This window comes from Felis catus, chromosome A2 (assembly GCF_018350175.1).
Source record: "Felis catus isolate Fca126 chromosome A2, F.catus_Fca126_mat1.0, whole genome shotgun sequence".
NCBI lineage: Eukaryota > Metazoa > Chordata > Mammalia > Carnivora > Felidae > Felis > Felis catus.
The window spans coordinates 146,072,906-146,099,579 of NC_058369.1; the positions used below are offsets into that span (position 1 = coordinate 146,072,906).

Below are 26,674 nucleotides of genomic sequence, written 5' to 3' on the forward strand. Positions count from 1 at the left end.
GTGCATGTGCTAAATGTACATAACAAAATTCGCCATTTGAACTACTTTGAAGCGCACAATTCAGTGTATTAAATACATTCACAATGTTGAGCAACCATCACTACTCTCCCTTTCCAGAACTTTTTCATCATCTCAAGCAGAAACTCCATACCCATTTAACAACAAATCCTCATTCATTCTCCACTCCCCCCCCCCCCCCGGCCCCTGCTAACCTCTATTCCACTTTCTGAAAAAGTCAGGCTATTTTAACTGCTTCCGAAAGGGATACGTTGGTCTTTCTGACTGCACATAGCAATTCTGTCAGAGGGAGGACCTGTCTGAAGGAGATTTCTAACCCCCTTCAGGTGACCACTTTGGTTTCGTTGTCGTTGTTCTTTTTTCAATGTTTATTTTGTATTTGTTTTTGAGAGAGGGAGAGACTGTGTGCACGCCGTGGGGAGGAGGGGCAAGGGGGGGGTGGAGGATCCTAAGCGAGCTCTGTGCTGCCTGAGCCACCCAGGAGCCCCATGTGACCACTTTGTTAAAGGGAGGGAAGGATGGGGCAGAAATTATTCCTGACCAGCTCCTCCAGGCTCTCCAGGCTCCTGCGGCTACCACTGCCTCTCCCAGCACTGCTCCTCACTCTCCTTCACCTGAGTAACCCCCTACTCACATGCTAAGGCAGCTGCTCTCAACCTTTGGTGCACTTCAGAATCACCTGGGGAGCTCGTTAAGCTCACAAATGTCCAGGCCCCACCACCAGGGACTCTGATTCAGAAGGTCTAGGGTGAGGCTTGGATGTCCATATCTTTAACAAGCTCCCCAGATGATTCTGATGCAGGCCAAAGTTTAAGAACCACTGCTTGAAAATTCCAACAGGCACCAACACTTTCAAAACACCTGCCCAGACCCCTCTAGGTGGGTCCTGTGCTTTCATAATATCCTATGCAAATAAGGATGTTTCCTCCCCATGGGAGAGCAAGGCTCCGAGGCAGGCTCAGAGGACCCGAGGTGTTTCCAGAACAGAAAGAACAGGTCAAGGATGGCACTCTTGAGAAAGAAGGGCACGGGGTGGATCTAGAAATTATCCCTGGTGGGCTTTAATTTTTACAGATGCCATACACTGCTGTGATCTAAGCAGGAAACAAAAATCATCAGAGACGTGTTTAGAGAAACTTGTTCTGGACAACACCGGAGAAGGTGGGGCTGCTCTACCTAGAAATGCAATGGAAATTTAGCCCTCTGAGCACTCCCTGAAAAGCAATCACTTGGAGGAGAATTATTGTCTAGCAAGTGTCTTAGCTCTGGGTTACTCAGGACAGACCTGCCCATCCCTAGCCCTTAATTATGACTCAGTTAATTGCAGATATCCTCCCAGATCCTCAGTGTTCTCATCTGTAAAATGTGGCTCATAATACCCTACCCACTTGAGTAGGTTGATGGAGTAAATGGAGAAGATGAATGTGAAAGCCCCTTGTAAACTATAAATTGCTTTTCATAGAGGTAATGTGAAGTGTTGATTATAAGATGTAATATATTATTTGTGGTGCTATTATTATATTATTAATTTCAACCCCCCTCCTTTTGCCCCACTCCTTATGCACTGTATATCATTTAAGGAGAAAGGCATTCACTTTTTTTTTTTCTTTTGGGGTCTGTTCGTTTGTTTTTTCTTGAAGATGTCATAGTGCCAATTCCTTCACCTTTGTGGTGGAGGTATGGTCACAATTTTAGGCCACACCTTTTCTCTCTGGGCGTTTTGCCATTTGCTCCTTCATAAATCCATTTCCTCCATTCTGACTTCCTCCCCTCTCCCCCGCTGCAACCCTCCCGTCATCCTTCCAGAGCTTCAAAAGACTCTGGAATCTGCCCTTGACCAGGTGGGTTCGAAAGGTAGCTCCTGAGTCGTGCCAAATGACAGCCTTTGTTTGACTTATTTTTGGCTTACAAAACCTGGAGCTCCTCTCGAGCAAAGTGTTTGTGCTCGCCTTTTTACCCAATGTTTTAGCCATTCAGAATGTCAATAATTTAAGACAACGCTGGGGCCCGGGAGTATCTGTTTATGTATGTGCACACACATGGCAGTGTGCTGGAATGAACCGTGTTTTTCCTTATCAGGTATAACCAGGGCGCCACGAGGGAACAGCTGTCCAGCCTGCCTGACTCACCAGTGTTGCAATCTGGGAAGTGTATTTGGGGCCTGTTTATCTCTCCCCAGGGCAGGACCAAGCTTGACCAATGGAGCCTTCGATCTCAGGAGCAGCTTCTCGAAGGCAAGCAAACAAGTTTGGAGAGAATATGCTGCTTTGAGCCAGACACTAAGAGGGAGCAAGAGAAAAGCTATCATTTGATGGACTGAGTAGAAGACCACAGCCCCAGAGCTGCTCTATCTCCAAAGGTACCTGTTAACACAAGAGCTCTAAAACCAAAGTAAGTTCATCGCTGTCCCCACGAGATGTGAAAATCCCTCCAATAAGGCCTCCTGATTCCAGCTGACCATTTCTGTTGGGAAATAGGTTTGTTTGGAGCTGGCACTCTTGGCATCTGAGATCACAGGTCCGGAACCCTCTAGAAGGCAACAATAGCAACAGTTTCCTTGCTGCTGTGGAAATGAAAGCTTAAAAATCATTTCAAGGGGCGCCTGGCTGGCTCGGTCGCTTGATCTCAGGGTCGTGAGTTTGAGCCCCATGCTGGGTGTAGAAATTACTTAAAGAAAGAAACTTAATCATTTCAAGCCATCTCCATGTAACCCTGTTACAATTTGTCCCCACAGAAGCAGTCAGGGGTTGCTCAGGAACATGCAGGCCAGACGGCAGCGAGGACAGAAAGATTTCATCTGCGCTATCATTGCCACGGGTTGTTTTGTTCACTACCTGTGGCAACAGGCTCCTTGGACGAACACCAATCCCCCCAAAGCAGCATGATTCAGAGTGAGCATGGAACTTCGAGACAGATAACCCCTTCCAGTCCCAGGCGCACACACACACCCTAATGCCGAGGCTCAAGGAGGGAGCAAGATTGGAAATTATTTACACCTCCATCCAGGGAGCTCTCACCTGGGCCCTCTTTGGAGCCTTTGTTTTGCCAGTCGTGGCCTCCTGTGTTTCCTTTGCAGCTTCCTTATCTCCCTGATCCGGAAATGCTGGAGGCTCCAGACTCAGCCCTCGGCTCTCTGCTCTTCTTTCTCTGTATTTAATCCCTGTCTCAGCTTCAATGGCTGTGCATACCCTGACTCCCCAGTGTACATTTCTGATTGGAGCCCAGCCCCTGAACTGCAGACATATACCTACAGTCGTCTATTTGACATCTCCTCCGGTCCCAAAGTAAACTGTGATGCCATCCCTCCCTCTCTCTCACATAGTTTTCCCCATTCGGTAAATGGCAGCTATTAATTTGAAATATATGACATTGCTAAAACGTTTTAATGTTTTTATTTATTTCTGAGGGAGAAAGATTGAGCAGGGCAGGGGCAGAGAGAGAGGGAGACAAAGAATCTAAAGTGGGCTCTGCCCTGACAGTGTGGGGCTCCAGCCCTGGAACAGTGAGACAATGACCTGAGCCTAAGTTGGACGCTCAATTGACTGAGTCACCCAGGCACCCCTTTTGTTTTTTTTTAAACTTATTTATTTTGAGAGAGGGAGAGAGAGCACAGGTGCACAGGGGAGGGGTCAGAGGGGGAGGGGCAGAGAGGGAGGGAGAAAGAGAGAGGGAGGGAGAGAGAACCCCAAGCAGGCTCCGTGCTATCAGCACAGAACCTGACACGGGGCTCCATCCTGTGAACCCTGAAATCATGACCTGAGCCGAAACCAAGAGTCAGACTCTTCACCACCTGAGCCACAGGCACCCGTATGAAATTGCCATTTTTAAAAAAAAATTTTTTTAATGTTTATTTATTTTTGAGACAGAGCATGAACAGGGGAGGGTCAGAGAGAGAGGGAGACACAGAATCTGAAGCAGGCTCCAGGCTCTGAGCTGTCAGCACAGACCCCGACTCGGGGCTCGAACTCACAGACCGTGAGATCATGACCTGAGCCGAAGTCGGACGCCCAACCGACTGAGCCACCCAGGTGCCCCTGAAATTGCCATTTTTAAAGAACCGTCAGGGGGCCTTGAATGGCTCAATCTGACTCTTGGTTTCGGCTCAGGTCATGATCTCATGGTTGGTGGGATCCAGCCCCATGTCGGGCTCTTGTTGGCAGTGAGGAGCCTGCTTGGGATTCTCTGTCTCCCTCTCTCTCTCTCTCTCTGTGCTTTCCCCAATCACGCTGTCTCTGTCTCCAAATAAATAAATAAATAAATTTAAAGCTAAGAACAGCCAATCATTGGCCACTTCATTTGGCTCAACCTAATACAACATCCTTCCAGTTGCTCAGGCCAAAGAGTTGGGACTACCATTCTTGACCCCTCTCTTTCTCTAACACCCCACATTCAATCTATCAGGAAATCCTGTTGGATGTGCTAGGAAATACATCCAGAATCTTTTTCCCACCATCTCTACCAAACCATCATCCTTACTACAATTGTTTTCCAACGGATCTCCTCTCTTCGACTCCCGAATTCATTCATACAGAAGCCAGTGATCCTTTTAAATCATAAATGGACTCTTGTCTCCTCACTGTTCAAAGACTTCCCATTTCACCCTATGTCAAAGCCAAAGCCAAAGGCTTCCAAGGCCTTACAGGAGCTGCCCCTACCCTTTCCCCTCACCTCTGTCTAGCCTTCTTGCTCTTCCTCAAATACACCTGGCATGCTCCTGCCCCAGGGCCTTTCTATTTGCCACTCTTTCCATCTAAAACATTCTTCACTTTGGGGTGCCTGGGTGGCTCAGTCGGTTAAGCGCCCCACTTCGGCTCAGGTCATGGTCTCACGGTTTGTGAGTTCGAGCCCTGCGTCGGGCTCTATGCTGACAGCTCTGAGCCCAGAGCCTGCTTCCGATTCTGTGTCTCGCTCTCTCTCTGCCCCTTCCCCACTCATGCTCTGTCTTTCTCTGTCTCTCAAAAATGAATAAACGTTAAAAAAAATTAAAAATAAATAAACATTAAAAAAATTGTTTTAAACATTCTTCACTTAGATAAACAGATTACTTGTTCCTTCATCTCCTTTAGGTCTCTGCAGAAATGTCACCTACTCTGTCGAACCTTCTTTTTTTTTTTTAATTTTTTTTTAACATTTTTATTTATTTTTGAGACAGAGAGAGACAGAGCATGAATGGGGGAGGGGCAGAGAGAGAAGGAGACACAGAATCGGAAGCAGGCTCCAGGCTCTGAGCCATCAGCCCAGAGCCCGACGCGGGGCTCGAACCCACAGACCGTGAGATCGTGACCTGAGCTGAAGTCGGACGCTCAACCGACTGAGCCACCCAGGCGCCCCTGTCGAACCTTCTTTAAGCACCCTATTTCAAACTGCAGTCCCAACTCCACCCCGGTCCCTCGTCTTCTCCTTCTCTGTTTAGCTTTTCTCCCTGGGGTTTACCAACACCTCACATACGACGTACCGTGGTTTAACTTAGCTATCTGTTTATCTTCTCTCTCCACCAGAATGTAAACTCTCTGAAGACAAGGATTTTGTCTGTTGCATTTACGGCTCTACAGCCAATGCCTAGAAGAGCATGTGGGACACAGTCAATGCTCAAATGCTGAATGAATACAAGGAAAAAAGGAAGACTCGCCGAAAAGGCAACAAAATATTGACAGCGTAAAGCGGTCCCTTGGAAGCTCACAAAGTTAGTCCTTCCTAATGGTCTCTGTAGAGTGGCATGAAACCTTACATACTGAGCACCTGCTCTGTGCCAGGCACGGTGCCAGGGCGTGTTACTTAGAACCTAACAGCCTGGCAGGACCGATGTCATTTGCCTACTTTAGGGATGAAGAGCCTCAGGTTCAAGGAAGTTCAGTAATTTGCCCGAGGTCACACAGCCAGTAAATGGCAGCATCGGGATTCAAATCCAGGCCCCCAACTTCAAAGCCCGTGCCACTTGCAATCTGGCTGTGCCACCCTGTTTGTTAATTGCCTCATTTGTTGACGCTGATGAACTCATTACTTCGAAGGCCCGGCCCAAATTCCACCTCCTTTGTGACCGTGAAGGCTTCCAGGACATTCTAAGCTAAACTCTGAAAGGAGTTTAGCTTAGAAAAGAAAAGAAAGAGGGGCGCCTGGGTGGCTCAGTCGGTTAAGTGTCCGACTTTGGCTCAGGTCATGATCTCACAGTTTGTGGGTTTGAGCCCTGCATGGGGCTCGGTGCTGACAGCTCAGAGCCTGGAGCCTGCTTTGGATCCTGTGTCTCCCTCTCTCTCTTCGCCTCCCCTGCTTGTGCTCTCTCTCAAAAATAAAAAAAAAAAAACTTTTTTTAAATCTAATTCAGCCCAAGTCACTCCCCACTCACAGTCCTTCAGTGGGTCATCCTTAAACTCAGAATAAAATCTCAATTCTGTGCCCTCTGTAATGCTGTATAATCTAGGCTTAGGCTACATTTTCAACCTCATTTCCTGCCTCCCCCGTATCCCCTGAGACATTCTGTTGCTTATATCCCTGGACACCGAACTGGTTTCTACTTCAGGGCCTCCGACCTGGCTGTTCCAGCTTCCTGGAATGCTCTTCTCATACATCCTAAAGGGCAACTCCCTCCTTTCTGCAATGAGGTCTTTATTCAGCCGTCCTGTCCTTAAAGAGGCCCTTCCTTCACCACTCCGTGTTAAAAGGTATACCCCTTACTTTTCTCTTGTTACCTTGCTTTAGTTTTTTGGTAATATTTTTAGATTTTAATTTTGGAAATGTTCGAATATGCTGAAAAAAAATGGAGGCAATAATACAACGATCACCCAAATACCCACCACCCAGATGTAACAACTGTTAACATTTTGCCATATTTGCTTTATCTGCTTGAAGGTGTGTGCGTGTGCGTGTGTGTGTGTGTGTGTGTGAAATGTCTTTTTTTATTTTTATTTTTTTCGCTAAACCTTTTGAAAATAACCTTCAGACACTATGACACTTCAGCCCTGTATACTTCAGCATATATACCCTATAAATAAGGACATTTTCCTTTATAACCATATTATTATTCTACCTAAGAAAATGAGCAATGATTCCCTAATTGCCATCTAATTTTCAGTCCATAATCAGATTTTTAAAAATAAATCTCTTTTTTGGGGGCACCTGGGTGGCTCAGTTGGTGAAGTATCTGACTCTTGGTTTCAGCTCAGGTCACATGATCTCACAGTTCATGGGATCGAGCCCTGAGTCGGCCTCTGGGCTGACAGCACAGAACCTGTTTGGGATTCTCTCTCTCTCCCCCTCTTTCTCTGCCCCTCCCCTGCTTGTTCTCTCTCTCTCCCTCTCCAAATAAATAAATAAACTTTAAAAAATAAAGTAAAAATAAATCTTTTTTCTTGATGTATAGTTGACACACAGTATTATATTAGTTTCAAGTATACTACACAGTGATTCAGCAATTACATACATTATGAAATACCATGAAAAATGTGGTGACCATCTGATAATCAGATGTTCTTAGCTGTCCCCTCTATGGCAGTTTTTTTTTTTTTGAGCCAGAATCCTTGAAGATTCATTATAATGTATTTTGATTTATATGCCTTTCATCAGAGGACAGTTGGGAAATTATATTTTACATGTATAGCTCTTTCGGGTCTCTGCCCTCCTATATCCTCTGCCTCACCCCTACTCCCATTCCTGTGCTATGTACACAATAGGCAGTTAATAAATAATTGGTAATGGCTAGATGAAACGTCCAACTCCTTCATACAAAAACTTGTATGCAAACGTTTATAAGCAACATTAGTCATAATACCAAGAAGTGGAGACAACCCAAGTGTCCATCAATTGATGAATGGATAAATAAAATGTAGTCTACCCAGTATGATGGAATATTATTCAGCAATAAAAAGAAATGAAACACTGCGACACGCTCTGCCATGAAGGAGCCTTGAAGATATTTTGCAAAGAGAAGCCAGTCACAAAAGACCACATGTTGTATGATTCCTTTTTTTTTTTTTTAAGATTTTATTTTTAAGTAATCTCTACACCCAACATGGGGCTTGAACTCACAATGCCGAGATCAAGAATCGCACGCTCCACTGACTAAGCCTAACAGGTATGCCCTGTGTGATTCCTTTTATACCAAATGTTTAGAATAGGCCTCTCTATAGAGAAAGAAAATAGATTGACAGTTGCGTAGGGTTGGGGAGAAGAGGAAGAATGAAGGGTGTCCACTAAGGGGTGCAGTGTTTCCTTTTAAGGTGATGGAAATGTTCTAAACTTGATTGTGGTGACGATTGCACGACTCTGAATATACCAAAAACCATTAAGGCATACACTTTGAGGGGATTGTATGCTATGCGAATTAGCTTAATAAAGGTATTATTAAAACCAAAGCAAAAACGAAACGGTCCTATTCTTCCTTGTTGTTCCAGATCACAGCAGGAACAGATGTTGACCAAACATCCTCTTGCCTCCTCTCCCATCTTCTCCCCTCCTCTGGACTCTCCTTCCCTTTCAACATGGCAGAGGTGTTGACGACTGGAGATACGGAAGCTTCACCTGCTTTGGTGGAATGGCCTTTTATCTTCTAGTCTATTGACCAAGAAGAACCTCAACTTTTCCTTACACTAGAGTTACTACGTTGCCCTCTCTGGGGCCAAGTCCTGTTTTGTCCCATCAGATGTGGGACTAGCCCTTCCCCCCCAGACCGTGGCGCTATTGCAGGTCAAGGGCAAACCCAGCTGCCCATCTGAGACCATCTATGGGAGTCAAGAGCAGCCTTGCCAGGTTCCGTGTGTACACAGCACTTCCATTTTGTGGGTGTCATGTGGTTGGAGTGGCTGTTAGTGTCCAGGCCACGTTCCCTACCGCACTGTGTGCAGGAACTGTCTGATTCGTCTTTTCGGATTGTCTGTGCCTAAAACAGACATTTGCACTTAAAGGGCAGAAAGTGTGGAGTCAGGCTTCCCACACCCACTGTTCCAATCTGGTTCTCTGGGAAAGAATGGGGAGGCTCTGGCCCTGAGGGAATTGGCCTCAAAATCTGGGGTTCTGAATTCCAATCCCAGATGTTATGGGGCACCTGGGGAATTCATCTGCTTACCCCTCATAGACTGGGAGGCGGGGGAACTGGTTAATTCCAGCAGGGTTGCATTTATGATAGTTTACATCGAATCAGGAACTTAACAACTGTGTGGTGAAGGGACTTAACCAGATTCTTCGTACTCCTCTCAACACCAGCCAGGTATCTTGTGCTAACTTTGCTGGAGGACAAATGGAGTTACACTAGGGGAACGTGCGATGTATGGATTTGCTCAGTTGACCAAAGAAAAAGAAAGTTAACATGAGAAACCGGGACTCCTGGTCCCTTTTCCTCCCTAAATTTGTCTCCTCTGATTTCTCCCAATGTCTCCGGAGGCAATTTGCTTTCCTCAGGGTATACTGGCTGCCTTGGCCTTACTCCAGGGGTCACAGGGCAAACGATTCAGGAAATGTGCCCTCAGCTGACCGGCCCGTGATGGCAGGCAGGGGAAGAGAGAGGATTGTTACCAAATTACACCTCGATTGGCATGATTCATTCACATTCTACTTGGTTAAAAATAACCATTTTGCAATTTGTACATACATCAAATCACTATGTTGTACATCTGAAACTAACATGTTATGCGTCAGTTATAGCTCAAAAAAGCATACGTCGATTTCTGTGTGCATAAGTAAAAAGATATGCATCGGATATATATTTTTAAAAATTGAAAAGTTAAAAAAAATTAAAAACATAGAAAAATAAAAAATTTGGGGGCACCTGGGTGGCTCAGTCGGTTGAGCGTCCAACTTCGGCTCAGGTCATGATCTCGCAGTTTGTGTGTTCGAGTCCCGCGTCGCGGTCTGTGCTGACAGCTCAGAGCCTGGAGCCTGCTTTGGATTCAGTGTCTCCCTGCCCCTCCCCTACTCATCCTGTCTCTCTCTCTCTGTCTCTCTCCCTCCCTCTTTCAAAAATGAATAAACAGGGGCGCCTGGGTGGCTCAGTCGGTTAAGCGTCCGACTTCGGCTCAGGTCACGATCTCGCGGTCCGTGAGTTCGAGCCCCGTGTCGGGCTCGGTGCTGACAGCTCAGAGCCTGGAGCCTGTTTCAGATTCTGTGTCTCCCTCTCTCTCTGACCCTCCCCCGTTCATGCTCTGTCTCTCTCTGTCTCAAAAATAAATAAGCGTTAGAATAAAAATAAATAAATAAAAACCCAAAAATGAATAAACACTAAAAAAATTTTTTTTAACTGAAAAGTTTTGTACTTGAAAGGACACATCAAGAAAGCATTTGTAAACATATATCTGATAAATTTCTCCTATCCAGAATGTATACAATTCAAAAAGAAGTAGACAACCCAATTTTAACAACGGGCAGAGCATCTGAATAGAAATTTCTCCATGGCCAAGAAGCTCCACATCAGTTGTCATAAGGGAAATGCACATCAAAGTCTCACTGAGGCACCTTTCACTTCTCACCCGCTAGGCTGGCTGTAAACAGAAAGGCAGACAGGAAGTATTGGTGAGGCCATGTAGAAACTAGAATCCTCATTCAGAGCTGGCGGGAAGGTAAATGGTGCAGCCACTTTGGAAAACGGTCTGGAAGTTCCTCAAAATGCTAGACAGAGAGTTAAGGTATGACACAGCACTGCCGTTCCGACGTACGTGTGCAAGAGGACTGAAAACATAAGACTTGCGCATGCGTGTTCGCAGGAACGTTATTCATAATGGCCAAAAAGTTGAAACCACCCAAATGCCCACGAACTGATGAATGGAAAAAAGTAATGTGCTATATCCACCCAACGGAAGATTAATCAGCCCTGAAAAGGAATCAAGTTCTAACACATGCAACTACATGGATGAACCCTGAGCACAGGTGAAGCGAAGGTAGTAGCCAGGCACAGTGTGCCGCAGACTGATTCCACGTATCCGAAACGTGCTGAATAAGCAAATTTATAGAGACAGAAAGTAGTTTCCTGGGCTGGGGGAGGGAGAAATGAAAAGTGAATGCTGGTGGGTAATGGGCTGTCTTTTGGGGGTAGCGATGTTCTAAAGGTTTTTTTTATATTTTATTTTTATCTTTTTTATTAAAAAAAATTTTTTTTAACGTTTATTTATTTTTGAGACAGAGAGAGACAGAGCATGAACGGGGGAGGGTCAGAGAGAGGGAGACACAGAACCTGAAACAGGCTCCAGGCTCTGAGCTGTCAGCACAGACCCCGACTCGGGGCTCGAACTCACGGACTGCGAGATCACGACCTGAGCCGAAGTGGGACGCTTAACCGACTGAGCCACCTGGGCGCCCCATGTTCTAAAGTTTATTATGCTGCTGGTTGCACAACCTTGTGCTTATACTAAAACCATTGAATTGTACATTTTGAAAGAGTGAATTTTACGATATGGGAATGATATCTCAATAAACAGTAATAATATCATACACAGCTTGGGGAAAAAAAAAAAAAAAGAAAACGATAGTCCTCCCCTGCCACGTTTCTGGCTGCCTGGTTAGCGGCGGGGCCGGTGACCCAGGCCTTCTGTAGGGTTGCACATCCAGCTCAGACTTGCAAGGCCTCTGGGCCCTTGCAGACAGTCGGATTATTTCATCGTGAGGAGAGAGCACAAGAAGCCTCTCAATTCACATCCTTTTTTGTTTTCAACCAGGGCTTATCAAAGTTGCAGTCACAGGACACCTGACTGCTCAGAGCCTCAGGGTCCTGAGCGAATCCAAAATCAAGACAGTTTTCTTCTAAGTTCATGTTCCGGACCCAGTTGATACATCTTCTAGATTGGCGAAGCCCCACCCCTGCCCAAGCCTTCTTGCCTCATCTTGCCCAGCTTCCCAGCTGGAGAGGCTTGCCGCACTGACTTCTTTCAGTGGCCCTAGGGTCACAGCTGCTGCCATTGCTCTATCCTGCTCAGGCGCTGTGTCAATCTCCCCTCGGGAGGGAGGGCACAGCAGCTCGGCACCCAAGTCCAGCGCAACCTGACTCCGGGAGCCTCTGGCTTCCCCCGCAGCTGCTCCGAGGGGCCCATACAACCCAGACACAGGAAGTTAACACCTATGGGGTAAACACTGACCAGAAAGGGACACTGCCCGTTGCCTGCCCTGCTCCCCGGCCGACTCTTCTAATATTTGGAGATATCCCAAGTGACTGGGCAACAACCATTGTGATTTTTCTTGCGAGGCCCTAGCCAGCTTGATAATACGTGACCTCATTATTTGATTTCCTTCTTTCCTTCATCTCTGTTCCTCACTCTTGAGGCCCTGGGCTTGCAACCTCCCCTGTGAAACATTAACCCTTAAGCTTTGCCTCAAGCTCTGTTTTCCAGGAAGCGGAGACAGACAAACTACGCATTTACTTGAGAGTAAAGGGTTTATAAACCCTCAAATGCTCTTTAGGCTATTTTCATCACCCTGCATTCCTACCTTGCCCCATTAAATAGAAACGTCTGCTGGCTTCTCTGGGGGGGGGGGGGGGGGGCGGGGATGGAGACTCGTACTGGAAAAATCACATTAATCCTTCTGATCTCCTGCACTCCATGGGGTGAGCCACTCACTAGTCCTTGGCAGAAAGGATTGGGGGTGTTTGCCCTGCGGTAATCCAGATGCTTTGCTGAAGACTGTAAGTTTAGTTTAGGGAATTAAAAATAGGAAGCTCATTTGGATGTAGGTACCAGCTCCATTTTTTTTCAAGCGGGCTTTCTCAGTAATAAAGCTCCACTTTCAGCTCAATTTATCTGATTCCCAAGCCCTGTTCTCATTTGGTTCAGAAGCTGTGGCAGTTGGGGAGGATATTCTTACGAGTATTATAATAATGATAATGAGCCCTCAGGCTCCCCACTGGCTAGAATAGATCTCTAAAGAACACCACAGGGTGCCTGGGTGGCTCAGTGGGTTGGTTAAGCGTCCGACTCTTGGTTTCCACTCAGGTCATGATCTCACAGTTTGTGAGATCGAGCCCCCGAGCCCCCGCATGGGGCTCCGAGCTGAGTGTGGAGCCTGCTTGGGATTCTCTCTCTCTCTCACCTCCCCCTACTCCTCTTCCCCATTCTCTTTCTCTCTCTCTCCCTTGCTCCCCTCTCTCTCTCAAAAAGAAAAAAAAAAAGATTAAATAATAATTAAAAAGAAAGAAGGAAGGAAGGAAGGAAGGAAAGAAGGAAAGAAACAAATAACACGGGATCTTCTGTGGCCCAGCACAGGCTGCCTCTAGCCCATGGCTCTCCCAGTGTAGTCCGGGTATAGCAGGCAAAGCAGGGACTTCAGAAGAAATGACACTAGTAATAGGGATGACAGTGTCACATTAAAATGGCCATATTTTGCTTGGGCCATAATTTAAAATGTGTTCACAATATTTAAGGTACACAGTTTAGGTCATCATTGTCTCACTGACAGACATACCTTCTATCTACTCGTTCCAGGGATTTGTTGTTGTTATTGTTGTTATTATTATTGTTGTTGTTATTCTTTTTAGTGGTGAGGGTCCAAGTGTCAGATTGGGGATTCCTAACGGTGTGCATGATGTGGGTGACAGATGTGGGGAGGAAAGATGGACCCCCACGGCCCTGGAGCAGCTGGCTCCTAGTGGCTGGACCAAGCCTTCCACATCGGTTTATCCTTTGTGTCACATAAATATCACGGTTTACCATGACACGAACTGTGACATGTGCCATGGTCTGTGCTATGACGTGAAAAAGTCTGAGAAGCATTGAAATAAGTCGTGCTCTTACTGTATTTTTTCTTTCCCTTATTTTTTAATGTTTATTATTTTTTATCTTTATTTTTTTGAGAGAGAGAGAGAGAGGGAGAGAGGGCTCAAGTGAGGGAGGGGCAGAGAGGGAGAGAAGTGGGGCTCACCTGCAGCGTAAATCGTGCTTTTTTTTTAAATGTTTATTTACTTTTTTTTTTAATTTTTTTAACATTTATTTATTTTTGAGACAGAGAGAGAGAGAGCATGAATAGGGGAGGGTCAGAGAAAGAGGGAGACACAGAATCCGAAACAGGATCCAGGCTCCGAGCTGTCAGCCCCGAGCCCGATGCGGGGCTCGAACCCACGGACTGTGAGATCGTGACCTGAGCAAAGTCGGACGCCCAACCGACTGAGCCACCCAGGCGCCCCAATGTTTATTTACTTTTGAGAGAGAGAGAGAGAGAGAGAGCATGAGCAGGGGACGGGCAGAGAGAGAGACATACACACAGAATCCGAAGCAGGCTTCAGGCTCCGAGCTGTCAGCACAGAGCCCGACGTGGGGCTCGAACCCACTAACCGTGAGATCATGACCTGAGCCGAAGCTGGATGCTTAACCGACTGAGCCACCCAGGTGCCCCTAAATCATGCTTTTGATAAGGGATATCTTGGTCCCCCTGAAGTGGCCTGCTAAACTGGGGGTGCCGGGGTGGCTCAGTCAGCTAAGCATCCGACTTCTGTTCAGGTCATGATCTCGTGGCTCGTGAGTTCCTGAGTTCGTGCCCCGCATGGGGCTCTCTGCTGTCAGCACGGATCCCGCCTAGGTTCCTATCTCCCTCCCTCTCTGCCCCTCCCCACCTCATGCTTCTTTCTCTCTGTCTCAAAAATAAATCAAAACATTAAATAAAAAAAACCTAAAAAAATTACATCAGTAATTGGGAATTACTGCCGTAAGCAGCAGTCAGAGGAATGTTTGTTGAATGAATCAATGAGTCAGTGAAATGGAATGAAGACAACCTATGTCTTCCTGTGCTCTCTCAATGGAGAAATATGTGGGAAAGAAATCTGATTTATCTGAGGAGAGAGATCATTTGGCACAGGGCGACAAGGGAAAATAAGAGGCCAGGCCAGAGGAACGACAAGCGAATGTCCTGAGTTTTTCCCCTCCGGGCTTTCCACTCCAGTCCCTAAAAGATCCTTCTGCCTTTTCCTTCATTATTTGTATCTCTTTGTCCTAGAAATAACACACCGGCTCTGGCTCTGGTGAGGCCACTCTGGTGGCCGTGAGGCCATTTTCCTTCTCCTCCTGACTCTAAATAGATTACCCTGGCTTCCCCAGGAGGCCCCCCCTCCCCCCCGGCGTTCACCTCCTCCTTCCCCCCCTCACACAGGTGCCTGTGCCTTTGTTTCCTGCTCTGTCGGCCTCTGGGCTGCCTGCATTTTCAACTCCTGAAAAGGAAACTCTTTTTGGTATTCATTGTCATTGAATAAAGACAGGAAACACTCTTGCTGCATCCAAGGATCCCAGTACGTGATACATTGTCTAAACTAGCACCTTGCCCAAGAGTTTTGACCAGTGCCCAAGAAGATAGAAACATCCAACATCTTCTACCCAGGAGCTTCTGAAACACACCCAGGGTCTCAGACCCACCCGCCGGGGCCTCTTGCTACAAGCAAGACGGGTGGTAACCAGTTGGGGACAACACTTGGCCCCGTCCAGACCCAGCCGGGACTGGTCTATCGTCCCCATTCCCTTTCCACACTCCTGACTTCCCGGTTACCCCCAATATCTCAAATATTCCTCCCTCACCTCGAAAAGGAGGAAAGGTGTGCAGTAGCTGTTGGGAATACCAGCCTTTAGGGCAGGGAGGGTGCTGCACAAAGTCCCCAGAGGCCTCTCTGCCTGCTCTGGCCCCAGACGCTTCATTTCCCCCCCTTCAGCTTCCCTCCCCCGCTCCCCAGCTAGTCTCAGAGCTATTTGCTTCCTCCCCGGGCCCAAAAGGAGGCCTGCTAGGCCTGTGTGGTTCACCTCTGTGCCTGCCTCTGCTCCCTCAGAGGGAGGGTGAGGGTGACCAAGGCTCGGGGAGCAGCTGTTTTCAAGGGGTGCCGCAGGCCCCTCAAAGCTTAGTTCACCAAATACCTGCCCCTACCTCGCAGGCCCACAGTTCCTCAAATGGAAACAAAGAGGAAAGGCAGCCGGGCAGGAAAAGGGAAGAAAAATTTAGAATTTAAAACTCAACCATAGCTCCTTGTAGACCTGAAATTATTATTTTTCATTTGTAATAATCTTTTTCTGATTTAAAAGTAATATCTTCTGGGGCGCCTAGCTGGCTCAGACGGTAGAGCTTGTGACTCTTGATCTCTGGGCTGTGTGAGCCCCACATTGGGTATAGAGATTACTTAAAAAATAGAAAGATAGGGGCACCTGGGTGGCACAGTTGGTTAAGCGTCTGACCTCGGCTCAGGTCATGATCTCACAGTTAGCGGTTCGAGTCCCACGTTGGGCTCTGTGCTGACAGCTCGGCGCCTGGAGCCTGCTTCAGATTCTGTGTCTCCCTCTCTCTCTGCCCCTTCCCTGCTCACGCTCTGTCTCTCTCTCTCTCTCAAAAAATAAACATTTAAAAACTAAAAAAAAATTAAAATTTCTTAGGATATATTCCAGATAAAGCGGAGCTCCTGGGCAAAAGGTGTGAACTTGATTTTCAGAAGGTTGTATAGCCGCCGTCAGTAATATTTAAAATTTTTTTATGTTTATTTATTTTTGAGAGAAAGAGAGAGAGAGAAAGTGGGAGAGGGGCAGAGAGAGAGGGAGACAGAGAATCCGAAGCACGCTTTGTGCTGTCAGCACAGGGCCCGATGTGGGGCTCAGACCCACAAACTGTGAGATCATGACCTGAGACAAAGTCGGATGCTCCGCTGAGGCCCCCCCCAGGCGCTCCCAACACGAGCAATATGTAAATAAATCGTGGACACCCCCTTCCCCCCAAAACTAACTTAACTTGGTTCATTAATAAGTTTGCCTTTCTGGGATGTCGAGGGAGGAAAGGAGCCATCCTCTGAGACCTTCAGAATGTTGTGTTACAGCTGAATCCGTCTCTGGCCACGAATCAAGGCCACACGGAGTGTGGCCTGAGGCAAGGCCCTGGCCAGTACAGGAGGCTAGAATATTTGCAGAGGGTCAATGTGCCTGATTGTCTTTGTGGAACTGATTGGTGAATATCCACCTCTCTCATGGTACTAGAAGCTTCACAAGGGCGAACACCAGTCTCTCTTGCGGTAAGTTCCTACTGCCCAGCAGAGTCACTGGTGTGCATAGTCAAGGCCTCAATAACGACGTTTTTTTTAGGGGTTTATTTTTGACAGAGAGGCGGAGAGTGAGCGGGAGAGGAGCGGGGAGAGAGGGAAGGAGAGAATCCCAAGCAGGCTCTGCACTGTCAGCACGGAGCTCGACCTGGGGCTCGCGGTCACACACCGTGAGATCGTGACCTGAGCCAAAATCAAGAGCCCGGACGCTCAACCAACTGAGCCACCCAGGCGCCCGTCAATAACAACTTGCTACGTAAATGCTTAAAGGATGGAGCATCTCACCTCCTTTTCATTCCGTGAAGGCCTGTGCCTAGATCACTAGCTCAGGCGGCCTTCCTTAGGAAGGCGTGCCTCAGTGGCACAGAGGCGTCCAACCCCACAATATTCGTGCCCACCCCCTTTCCGCTCTGTTCCGTTCCGTTCCGTTCCCCCACCCTTGCATTCTGTCTGTGCCAGGCACGCCGTGCCCCTACCACGCCCTGATTCCTCACATCACCCCATCCTCGAGGAGGCCTCTGGTGCCAGGCCCACCAGGACTCACCCTCCCTCGTCATCCAAGTAGGACGACCTCACGTCTAACCTGAGTGTGGCTGTGCGGCACCGGAGGGGGCGAGTATTTCCGATGACGGTGTCAGAGTTTGCTTCCCACTGCATGCCAGCCATCTACCAGATCGGTAACTAAGTCAGGGAGAGAGAAGAAGAGAATCTACAGATGCGTTGGGTCCGACTTGTTTTGGAGAAATAAATGTTTGTTGGTTATTAGATACCTTCCTCTCGAGCTCTGCTGGGGTTTGATTGCTGTCCCTTGAGCTCCCCCCACCCCTACAGTTCGCTGGAATTAAATTTCTCTCACTGAGGGATAACAATGTGTCTGCTCTCGAGATAGCTGAGTGCATTTCCAAGCCCTCCTCTGTTTCCAGGGAAGGGGAGGAGATACTGAGTCAGAAGATTATGCCAAGGAGCCCTCCCTTGGCTGCCTGCCTTCTGTTAACGGAATAACCCTGCTTGCAGTGGTCAGCCGTGCTAAGAATGTTCATTTTCGGCCCGGGTAGAAACACTTCATCCCATGGTACCTTGGTTTCTGGGGCAGTGCTCATTCAGTTGTTTATTACTTGGTCTGTTTTCTTATTTTTTTATTTTTTTTTTAATGTTTATTTTTGAGACAGAGTGAGACAGGGTATGAGCGGGGGAGGAGCAGAGAGAGAGAGGGAGACAGAGAATCCGAAGCAGGCTCCAGGCTCCGAGCTGTCAGCACAGAGCCCGACACGGGGCTTGAACCCACGAACCATAAGATCATGACCTGAGCCAAAGTCGGACGCTTAACCGACTGAGCCACCCAGGTTCCCCTGGTCTATTTTATTAATACCTTGAAGCCAAAGTTTTGATGGAGTAAGTTCAAAACAAAAGAAAAACAATCACTCTACATATACACAAAGAAACCAAGCAACCAACAACAACAACAACAACAAACCTGTCCAATCACAGAAACGGTCTTCCAGTGTTTTCCTCGGGTGAAAATTTTCCCCAAGAAGTCTGTATTTGATAAATTGTTAATTAACATGTTGGCTACCAATTGCCTGGAATCAGGAACATCAAGTCTACTGCGTAAACCTGGAGCTGACCTTCACAAGCTGGCAAAGATTTGGCCAAACACGATAGAAAATTCCAGTACAAACTTTCAGCCTTATATAAAACGGTCCCCAGGGCACCTGGGTGACTCAGTCAGTTGGCGTCCGACTTCGGCTCAGGTCATGATCTCACCACCCGTGGGGTCAAGCCCCGCGTCGGGCTCTGTGCTGGCAGCTCAGAGCCTGGAGCCTGCTTCGGATTCTGTGTCTCCCTCTCTCTCTGCCCCTCCCCTGTTCATGCTCTGTCTCTTTCTCTCAAAAATAAATAAACGTTTGGGGCGCCTGGGTGGCGCAGTCGGTTAAGCGTCCGACTTCAGCCAGGTCACGATCTCGCGGTCCGTGAGTTCGAGCCCCGCGTCAGGCTCTGGGCTGATGGCTCGGAGCCTGGAGCCTGTTTCCGATTCTGTGTCTCCCTCTCTCTCTGCCCCTCCCCCGTTCATGCTCTGTCTCCCTCTGTCCCAAAAATAAATAAACGTTGAAAAAAAAAATTAAAAAAAAATTAAAAAATAAATAAATAAATAAATAAACGTTAAAAAAATGTTTTTTTAACTGTCCGCAGTCTAGAAACACAAGCTGCAGTCATGCTTTGAGGATCAGGAGCTCTCTATTGGTAAAAGAGAATGCCAAACACAGACCTTGATATTTAAGCCTTGCAACGTGGCCGGAAACTACAATATTGCCCTGAAAGTTCTGAATTCCGTGGGCAATTTTTTCACTTACCCAACATCTATTAAGCACTCATTGTGGGAATACAAAGATATGTAATGAAGTGTCTGTCCTCGAGATATTTCCAAGACTATTAGGGAGACCGAAACATACATAATTACAGTACAGGTAAATCTTTTCTTTTTTCTTTTTCTCATCTTGGTTAGGATGAGATGTAAAAGCATGATCTACGTAGCAGAGCCATTTACTGAGAATCAACCTGTGTTTCTTTTTGTTACTGTGGATGCCTTAGAGGGAAGGAAAGGCATTTTCCCCCTCCCAGTATGGTAAAGTAGGCCCTTATAATCATTCCTGGGAAATCTTTACCTCGAGGAGGAGAGAATGTGAGGTGGTGTAATCTCCCATCCATGAGATTGGATTTTTTTTTAAGTTTCTTTATTTTGAGAGAGAACTCGCACGCGCGCATAAGCACAAGAGTGAGCCAGGGAAGGGCAGAGAGAGGGAGAGAGAGAGAGAATCCCAAGCAGCCTCTGCACTGTCAGCGCGGCGGGCCCAATATGGGGCTCCGACTCACGACCGTGAGATCGTGACCTGAGCCGAAATCAAGAGTAGGATGCTTAAGGGACGGAGCCACCCAGGCGCCCTGAAATGAGATTTTATTGTCTAAGAAAGGGGTGGTATATTCAGGGAGTTGGAACGGGGCTGATGCTGGATTCCAGGAGACTCTCAAGGACTGGGAAGAAGAATTAGGTTCATTAGGGTTGTGGCTCCCGGGAGAGGGGTGGAGATGCTCAAACTCTGAGCAGGGAGCTGAACCAGGAGTCGGCAGGATCCCCTGGAACAGCGATGACAAAGACAGTCAGGGACGGGCCCGGAGCAGCAGCACTGGCTCACAGAACAGAAATGGCAGAGCCAACCGGGGTCTCTCTCTGTTGGAGGACCAGGAATCTGGGGCCCCCCTTCGGACCACGGCAGGGTTGAGTGATGATCCAAAGGCGTGGAAGCACCTCTGGAACAATTGCTATCAAACTCCTCTCCAATCCAAACAGGTGGGCTTGCGGTGGTTCTAATCCACGTCAAAAACATTTTTTGAAAAGTAACATCAGGGGTGCCTGGGTGGCCTAGTGGGTGAAGCATCCGCCCCTTGATTTCAGCTCAAGTCACGATCTCACGGCTGTGAGTTGGAGCCCTGCATTGGGCTCCCCGCGCTAACAGTGTGGAGCCTGCTTGGGATTTTCTCTCTCTCCCTCTCTCTGCTCCTCCCTGACTCACGCTGTCTCTCTCTCTCTCTCTGCAAACAAACAAACAAACAAAAAATAACATCATTGACACCCTCACTGTTGTTGAACCGTTCATATCTGCGACACGTGTAGAATGCTCGGTGAGGAATTCGGGGACGGCTTCCTGGAGGGGGTGACCCTTTGGCTGAGAGTTAAAACATCCAAGTGAGCTAGGCTAAGGGAGGGATTCGGGTGGGGGAGAAAGGTGTTTAGGAAAGAAGAAGAAACCCAATTCAAGGGCAGGAGGGGAGACCATGGTGTGCTTAGAGAGAGCACAGCACGTGTTAGATGGGCTCCTGGCAGTTCAGTGTGGCTGGAGTGCGGGGAGGGAGGGGAGAGAGAAGAGGTTCTACATCCCAAATACCACAAGGTCTAGAGGTAGGTCAGGTAACCTCATGATTGCCCCCAAACCACTTCTCTCTCCTTCCTCAGAAACGCCACCTCCTCGAAGCATGAGCCATCAGCCGAGGGCGGCTGCCATCCCTCGGTAGCCGAAAGGACTGAGAACATAGTGTCCCTTTCCTTCAAGCTAGGATGACTCCAAAAATCCTTCTTCCTCCACACAGATGTGTGCTGAACTAAACCAGTGATGATCATCTTTTTCCCATGCTAGAGGCTTCAAAATGGAATGTGATAACAATTTCTGACCTCTGAGATATAGAGGGGAGACCAGTGTGAGACTTCTGGGAAAGATTTCTTTGTTCTTAAAACACAGTGGAGGAAACAGTGCCCCCTCTTTTGTGAGATGTTGGTGAGTCTGCGTGTGACTCTGTATGTGGGTCAACCATCTCAGGGGCCATTTGAGAAGCCGGCTAAGGGGTGGGTTGACACATTGAGGATCTGAGAATCCGTCGCTCTGACCATCATTTCCTACTTGTCTTTTCTTTTTTTTTTTTTTTTTTAACATTTATTCATTTTTGAGAGATGGAAAGAGACAGAGCATGAGTGCGGGAGGGGCAGAGAGAAGGGAAGACACAGAATCCGAAGCGGGCTCCAGGCCCCGAGCTGTCGGCACAGAGCCCGATGCAGAGGGCTTGAACCCACGGATCTCGAGATCATGACCTGAGCAGAAGTTGGACGCTTAGCCGACGGAGCCACGCAGGTGCCCCAACTTCCTACTTTTCTAGATCACTTGCTCTGGGACCTTCCACTCTGTCGATTGTTCAGCCTCATCAGAGTAACACTACAGTGTCACCAGCCACACCCTCTTCAGGTCCTTGAGTCCTTCTTATCCACTTAGATTCCGTGGTCTATCGCTGTATTTGTGTGCTACATCTGCCATAACAAAATACCATAGACCAGGTGGCTTAAACAACAGTTTAGTTTCTTATAGTTCTTGAGGCTGGAAGGTCAAGATCAAGGTGCCAGCATGGTTGATTTCATCGGAGGCCTCTCTTCATATGGTTGCTGCTTCTTCATACGGTCATCTCTCTGTGTCCTTTGTGTCTCTTCCTCTTATACAAACACCAACTGGATTGGATTAGGGCTCTATCCTAATGGCCTCATTTTAACTTAATCACCTCTTTAAAGATGTTATCTCTAAATATAGTTACCTTTTGAGGTCCTGGGGGCCGGGAGTTCAAAATATAGATTCGGGGAGGAGTTCAAAATATAGACTCACAAGAGCACGTGACTCTTGATCTCGGGCTCTTGAGTTCAAGCCCCACGCTGGGCGTAGAGATGACTTCAATAAAGAAATATCTTTTAAAATATGGATTCGGGGAGCATAATTCAGCCCCGAGCAATAACTATAGTGACTCTCTTACGTGCCTCACACAACACACTCCCTTGCTGCCTCTTCCACCATGGTGTTCACCTGGCAAAATCCAACTCTGGCTAGAATCCAACTGTGTCCCACTAAAAGACATATTGGGCCAAATTGGGTTCCACTAAAAGATATATTGAATACATGGATGTGACCTTATTTGGAGGTGTACTCAAATTAAGAAGAGGTCAGACTAGATTGGTGTGGGTCCTACTTCAGTGAGCAATATCCTGATAAACACAGGGAATTTGGACACAGGACACAGGAGAGGTAAATGCCACGTGACCACAGAGACAAAGACTGGAGTGATGTCCCTGCCAAGCAATGCCAAAGATTGTCAGCAACCGCTAGAAGCTAGGGAGAGGCAAGGAAGGGTCCTTCCCTGGAGCCTTTGATAGAGCATGGCCCTGCCGATACCTTCCTGACTTCTAGCTTCTAGAACTGTGAAAGAATACATTTCTCTTGTCTTAAGCCACTTGGTTTGTGATAAATGGGTATAGCGGTTCTAGGAAATGAACACACCGATTGCCCAATGACTCTGCATTTGCTCAGTCTAATGCCGTTCAAGCAAAACACAAGATCACCCTGATTAGATTCACTTTAAATTTTTGACGATTCCAGTGGGCCATCAGTACTATCCAGGCAGTATATTTACTCTCCCACTGTGTCCTTAAAACATTTATCATGCTCTCTGTCATGGCCACTGTTGCTGCATAACTAATTGACCCAAACTTTAGTGGTTTAAAACCATCAAGTGAACTCAGACAACCTTCAAGTTTACATCTCTGACCCAACCTCTTCCTTCCTGGAGGTACAGACTTATATAGTGAACTAATTTCCTCCCTTCCTTTCAACATTTTCTTGGGTGCATGGATTTAATGGGTCGGGAGTTCAGGCTTAGTGAGGTTGGTTGTCTCTGCTCCACGATGTCTGGGGACTGAGCTAAAGACCCGGAGGCCAGGAGCGAATTGACAACTGACTTGGGACTGGAATCTTCCCCATCCCTTGCGTGTCTGAGCCAGGGCTAGGATGACAATGGTTCAGAGATTAGGACTGCCGCCAGAGTGCCTGGACATGACTTCTTGATGGGGTTATGAATTCTTTCCTTTATGGATTGTGCTTTTGGCCTAATATGTAAGACATCTTTGCCTAAACACATGGTATACTCTTTTTTTAAAAAAAATTAATGTTTATTTATTTTTGAGAGAGAGAGAGAGGGGGGGGGGGAAGAGAGGAGAGAGGGAGACACAGAATCTGAAACAGCTTCCAGGCTCAGAGCCTAGCGCAGGGCTCGAACTCACAGACAGTGAGATCATGACCTGAGCTGAAGTTGGATGCTTAATTGATTGAGCCACCCAGGCACCCCTACATGGTATACTCTAGAGCTCAAATGTTTCCTTCTTACGCTGATTATAGCAGAAGTTTCAGCTGCCCTGGCAGATCCGTTCCTTGATATCTACCTGGAAGCCATTCAGAAATTTGTCAATGAGTGTATTAGCCTTCAGTTCTCCATGTTAAATCATATTCTGCTGAAAACTGCTATAGTAACTTCCTGAAACTAACCCTTGACTGATAAACATCTTTTGTCTTCTCTCCTGAACAAAGGATGAATCGCCGTTGTTCCTAGGACCATCTCCAACATCTTTGCCCTTGATATCATTCCCTCCTTCTCTACTCAAACACCTTGCTCCTGCACTTTACCCTCCCTCTCTGGCATCAGCACTTTTCATCATGTTTGCCCCACCCCACTGGATCATTCCATCGGCATGTAGACACTCAGTAATGTCTTTGCTCTTGCAACAAAAACAGGCAAAGTGCTCTTCTAGCCACCACTCCTATTCTCTGTATAGCTAAAGCCCATCAGTCGTGTTCCCTACATCTGTCTTCATTACACACACACACACACACACACACACACACACACACACATCATTGGTGTCTTTACTCCCATCAGCTATGGGCTTTGCCCCCACCACTGCACTGAAACCACGGCCTCCAGCTTGCCAAGGTCACAGTCAATTCCCAGCCCTCAACTTAGCCAAATGACACTGTTGATCATCCCCTCCTTAAAACTCCTTTATCACCTTTCAGGACACATCCTCTTCACGTCCTATGTCCCTCCACCTCTTCTCTTCTTGGCTTCTAAATATCAGGGCTCCCAGAGCTTGGTTCCTTGATTGTCCCAGGCGACTTCCTCCAGGCCCATGACCTTAACACCAAGTGTACGCAGATCATCTCCAAATTTTCACCTCTAACCCAGCCTCTTCCTGGGGTTCCAGGCTCATATGTTGCCTTTCTTTCTTTCTTTTTTCCTTCCTTCTTCTTTACTTTTCTTTTTATTATGGGAAGATTCGAACCTATAGAAAATAAAGAGAACAGCATGATAAACACCATGGTCCTAAGTGTTTTCTTGATATCTTGTCATGGATTTTTTTTTCTTTTTTTTTTCTTTTTTTTTTAAATTTTTTTTTTCAACGTTTATTTATTTTTGGGACAGAGAGAGACAGAGCATGAACGGGGGAGGGGCAGAGAGAGAGGGAGACACAGAATCAGAAACAGGCTCCAGGCTCCGAGCCATCAGCCCAGAGCCTGACGCGGGGCTCGAACTCACGGACTGCGAGATCGTGACCTGGCTGAAGTCGGACGCTTAACCGACTGCACCACCCAGGCGCCCCTTGTCATGGATTTTTTAAAAAACTATTTATTTATTTTGGGAGAGAGAGAGAGTGTGTGTGTGTGAGTGGAGGGACAGAGGATCTGAAGCAGGCTCCACGCTGATAGCAGAGAGCCTGACACACGGCTCAAACTCATGAACCGTGAGATCATGACCTGAGCTGAAGTTAGACACTCAACCGACTGAGCCACCCAGGCACCCTTTGCCATGGATGTCGAATCCATGAGAACATCCATGGATGTTCTCAAAGTTAACTACATGCTCTATGAGCTCAGACCCAAACCATGACAGTTGTTCTTTGTTGAACAAAGAGTAAGCAAGTCCCTGAGCATGCTAATACCCACCCTGCAAAATCTCAGCCCTGAAGTTGGGTGAAGTCTGCCCTTTTATCTCTGCTTCTGTCTCTCATTCTCCCTGTCTCTTTGTTCCTCTGTCTCTCTCTCTCTTTCTCTCTCAGGCTCCAGCTGGCACTGCCTTGGATCATGAGCGAGCTGAGAAAACGGACACTCTGGACGTATTCCGGAGCTAAGTCCGGCTCAGGTGAGCCATACAATCCTAAATAGATAAGGGACTGTAGAACCCTTCCCTTCCAGGGCTGGTGCCCCAGATAATGATCACCATGTCTCACACTGTATATAATTTTACACACTTGAACTTGACAAAGGAAGGGCTTTTACAAATGTTTCCCTGTTTAATTTTTGCAGGAATCCTGTGAAAAAGGTAGGACAGGTATTATTTATCCTAACTGTTCAGATGAGGAGAGACAGTGGACTGCCCACCACATCCCGTGTATGGCAGAGCTGGTCAGTGGCTGAGCCTTGATCTTCTCACTCCGGGCCACGCCTGATTCTGCAACAGGGTCACGGCCCAGATCTCCATCCACGGAGAGGTCGAGATTCCCATAGAGAGATGACTATGTGCCAAGCTCTTCAGAGATACTCAGTTTAGACATATTACCTGCGCCCAACGGCTTTTCAATCTAGTAGTGAAAAAACAAAACCAAGCCAATATATGGTATCAGATATGTGCGGAGATAAGAAAATTCTGGAATAGAATGTGACAAGGTCAAAAGTATTAGAGCACTGTGGACTGAATGTTTGCATCCACCGCAAATCCATATGGGACCTTTGGAAGGTAATTCGATTTGGATGACGCCATGAGGACAGGCCCCTCTGATGGGATTAGCGTCCTTACAAAACGAAGAGACCAGAGCGTGCTCTCCAGCATATGAGGAGTCAGCGAGAAGGCGGCCATCTGCAAACCAGGAAGAGGCGACTTACCAGGCACACAATCGGCCAGCACCTTGATCTTGGACTTCCCAGCTTCCCCAACTGTGAGAAGTAGATGTTGGTTAAGCCACCCACCCTATGGTATCTTGTTACGGCAGCCCGAGCTAGGACACGGCGCCTCCTCAGCATCGGTCGTGTGGGGTAGAGCTCTAAGGCTGGACAAAGTTTAGGGAAAGCATGGGGAAGGGGAGGACAGGGAGGTCAGGGGCAAGACCTCTATCACAGGAAGGCGTAAAAGGCAGAGGCGATAGATGCGCGGAGCTAGCCTGTGGTGGAGGGCGAGAGCAATTCTCATTTCCGTCTCCCAATCTTGACTAGAGAACTTGACTTAAGAGCTACTATAACCTTCTTCCAGGGACCAGGGGTGTGTGTGTGTGTGTGTGTGTGC

The 26,674-nt window shown here is 47.4% G+C and overlaps 1 long non-coding RNA gene across 1 annotated transcript; it reads left to right on the plus strand.

The window, feature by feature from the left end:
• The first annotated feature begins 1,615 nt into the window (after positions 1 to 1,615).
• Positions 1,616 to 7,172, plus strand: LOC123384028. The gene is made up of 3 exons (XR_006594561.1): positions 1,616 to 2,409; positions 5,517 to 5,701; positions 6,536 to 7,172. It is a non-coding gene; the product is annotated as an uncharacterized LOC123384028 (long non-coding RNA).
• The last annotated feature ends 19,502 nt before the right edge of the window (positions 7,173 to 26,674 follow it).